Below are 3,433 nucleotides of genomic sequence, written 5' to 3'. Positions count from 1 at the left end.
ACCAAATATATTTCTTTACAAATAAGAATTGGATTCATAACTAATCATTTCTATATCAAATTATTCGTTCACAAGAACAAAAATGGACATAACTTGCCCAAGTTCCCTCTTTAAACACATCTTTCACTACTAATACCATAATACAAACATGTTTGCAGTCAAAACGAATAAAAAATAGCAAATGAGCTTAATTTTTATGCCAAAATCATCTTGTTTTGGTGTTTTCAACTTGAATATGGACTTATTTGAACAAGTAGAGAAAAAAGTCCAAAACAAGATATAAAGTCCAAAAACTCTCAATGGGGTGTTGTATGGAAAAAGTAGAGGTCTAGGCCTTGAACCAGAATATTGTGGTGTGACTGGTTGGTGAATGAACAAACTCTCAGACCATGTCTTTTGTAGTCATAACATCGGTATCAGAGCAACCACGGTCCTCTTCTTGCTTGCTTGCCTTGCTATACTACTACCTAGAGCTCCATTCCCCTACTATCGCTCAGCTTTTCCTATTGTTGCCCACCTTCTCGTATTAGGCGCCCTAATTTTTGTGCCCTAGCAAACCTCCGATTGCAATCACCCATAGAGGGTTGTCAACTGATTAGAAAGATGCAAGACCTAGACACCTACCTTCTGTCTACCTAATTTTATGTCCTTTTCTACTCTCTTTCAACCTTGATCCCTTCCAAAATAGGCCACCCTTCTCTTGACAACTTGTTCGCAACCGCTTTGGCCTCAAACTTGGTTTCCCTCTTCTTGACAACTTGTTTTTGTAGCTCCTTTTGCTTCAAAATTAGTTTCCCACCTTCTTGGCTCTTGTCTCTTTCTCGAGAAGGTCTCTTTTTGTAGGAGGTTGTTGTGTGGAGCTTACTACAGCCCGTGTTTCTTGAAAGTTAGCTCATTTTTACTATTTTTATCCCATATATCAAGCTGCCCTAATTCTTCTATTGATTTTGTGGATTTTGTTTGTATGGAAGTTTGATCATATATCTAGCCATTGTGAAAAATGACCTATTGTATATGTGTTCCACTGCATGGAAGGGCATATTCGAGTCCAAAAAGCAAAACGACTTGCTTTGGTTGTGTTTTAATGCTCGAAAAATTCAGTGATGTTATAGAAAGTGCTTCATGTTTCAGTCGGTCATCGGATTGTGGGATTGTTGGTTTGTTGGTTTGTGGTGTGGTGGTTTGAGATTGTAGGAGAAAAATGTGGATAAACTACCAAGGAAGTCCAAAATTTGTATTTCTACGTGCAAAGTTTCCATTTGGAGTTGTTTTATTTAAGTTGCCATTATGTTTGCTTTTTGCAACAATCTTTATGTTTATATCGTAAATAATCAAATGGGTAGTCCTATATCAAGCAATAATATGCCCATGATATGCATGATGACTTGGATGAGGATGTCTTGGCTGATAGAGGTCTAACATGTTTCAAGATAGAGGTCTAGAAGATGATATGTTTCATGATGAGCTGGTTGGTGATCAATCTTTTACTGAGTTTTAGATAGAAACTCAACATCGATTTGATGAGATGCAAGGTAAGCAGGCTCAGATTAGTCTTATGCTTGAGGTTATAAAAATCACCTTTTGGTTCAACCCCAATATGTCCTTGGTCCTACAATTGTACCCATGATTGGGAGATGTTGCCATATCTTCATCCAAAGATGTGACCACTATCTTAAGGGATTTGAAACCTCCCACCTTCACAAGTGAGGAGAAGGAATGTGGAGCAAGGATGTTGTGACAATTTTTCCTTCAAAAGTGGGATGACTTTCATTGCTTGTGTTAGATTCCCCCACATCTTCACTTTAGGGGATAAAGCCTACAATTGGTGGTTGAGCATGCAAGAGTTTTAAAAGCAACCTACCACGTGGAAATATTTTAAGACTTTGGGAAAAAAACTTGTTCAATAATGAGATGGAACAAAACTGGAATGCTTGGGATGTGTGTTATAAAAGACCTCACGCTAACCCAATATATTGCAAAGTATCATGAGATTGTTCTAAGGTTGTTCAATATTGATGATTTTTAGAAGATGTGTGAGTTCATTTGTGGACCTGATTTTAACTACCTAAATCAAGTGAAACGACAACCATGAATGAATTGATCAAATATGTGCAGATTTTCCATGATATGGTTGGTCTGGGAATACACAGCACACCAAATGTCTCTTGTTTCAACAATTTCAAAAACAAGATAGGCCTTTCCAAAAGGATAATATTACATCCAAGAAGATAGGACCTACATGCTTTTTAAAATCTTTTGATTTCAAAAAAGATGATAAATAAAATTTATGCTTTTCTTGTTTGGGGAAAGATCATTCTAAGTCCCAATGTCATAAGTTAAAGGTAGATCATGAAGGTAAGACGAACAATAAAGAAAAGGAGAAAGGAAAAGCTAAAGAATCTGAAAAGAAAGTACATGCAGTTCAAATTCTCCCTCTTGCAACTTCAAAAGTGTTTAAAGAGTTAAAGGTTTGTCATGTCGATTCATCACACCAGTGTCATGTGTCAGCATCGATGTGGATGCCCATATTTGGTCCTTATAATCTTGTATAGAATTATGGTACAATTCAAGGACATAAAGTATGCATCATTGTAGAGGATGGGGCTTCCCATAATTTTTTGAATTAGACACTGGCTAAAAAGTTAAATTTGCATGAATCCCAAGTGATCATAAATACGTTGTCACTAGCAAAATGATTGAATAAAACTATATGGGATACAATTGTTTACGATGTACCACTCGTGGTCCAAGGATATGAAATTCCAGGTTATGAATATCACCACCATTGATGTCATCTTAGTTGAGAGGCTTTTTGGATTAGATCGATCTTTGTCTTGTAACTATATGTTAAACGAGTTCATTTGATTTTATAGCTAATGGTCAAAAGGGCATGTTGTATGGTGAACATAACGTTCCTTCATCTTCAATTATCAAATTCATGGAACTTTGAAAATTTGTAAATATATTTTTCTAGAGACTTTACCATTAGGTGTTCTACCTGGTCGAGACGTACAGCATGCCATATAGGTACTTCTTGGATCAAAACGAATTAGTAAACCTCTTTATGGACTTATGCTTCCGAAGCAAAAGAAGTCAAAACAAAATTGAACAAACCTTAAAGATGGGTTTTTTGACACTTTTTCCCCTTGGGCTTCACCAATTATTTTGATAAAGAAAAAAGATGGGTGCATGCGTTTGTGGAAGGACTATCATAGTCTAAATCGGATCACAATTAAGAATAGATATCTACTACTATTGATTGATGATTTACTCCATCAACTACATGGAGCAAATATTTTTTCTAAAATAGACTTGTGGTCTGGATACTATCATGGTCTAAATCGGATCACAATTAAGAATAGATACTACTATTGATTGATGATTTACTCCATCAACTACATGGAGCAAATATATTTTCTAAAATAGACTTGTG

This window comes from Dipteris shenzhenensis, chromosome 7 (genome assembly GCF_047967505.1).
Source record: "Dipteris shenzhenensis isolate YYH24624 ecotype China chromosome 7, Dip_SZ_1.0, whole genome shotgun sequence".
Lineage (NCBI taxonomy): Eukaryota > Viridiplantae > Streptophyta > Polypodiopsida > Gleicheniales > Dipteridaceae > Dipteris > Dipteris shenzhenensis.
The sequence above is the reverse complement of the archived record's forward strand: the minus strand, read 5'-3'. Positions refer to the sequence as shown.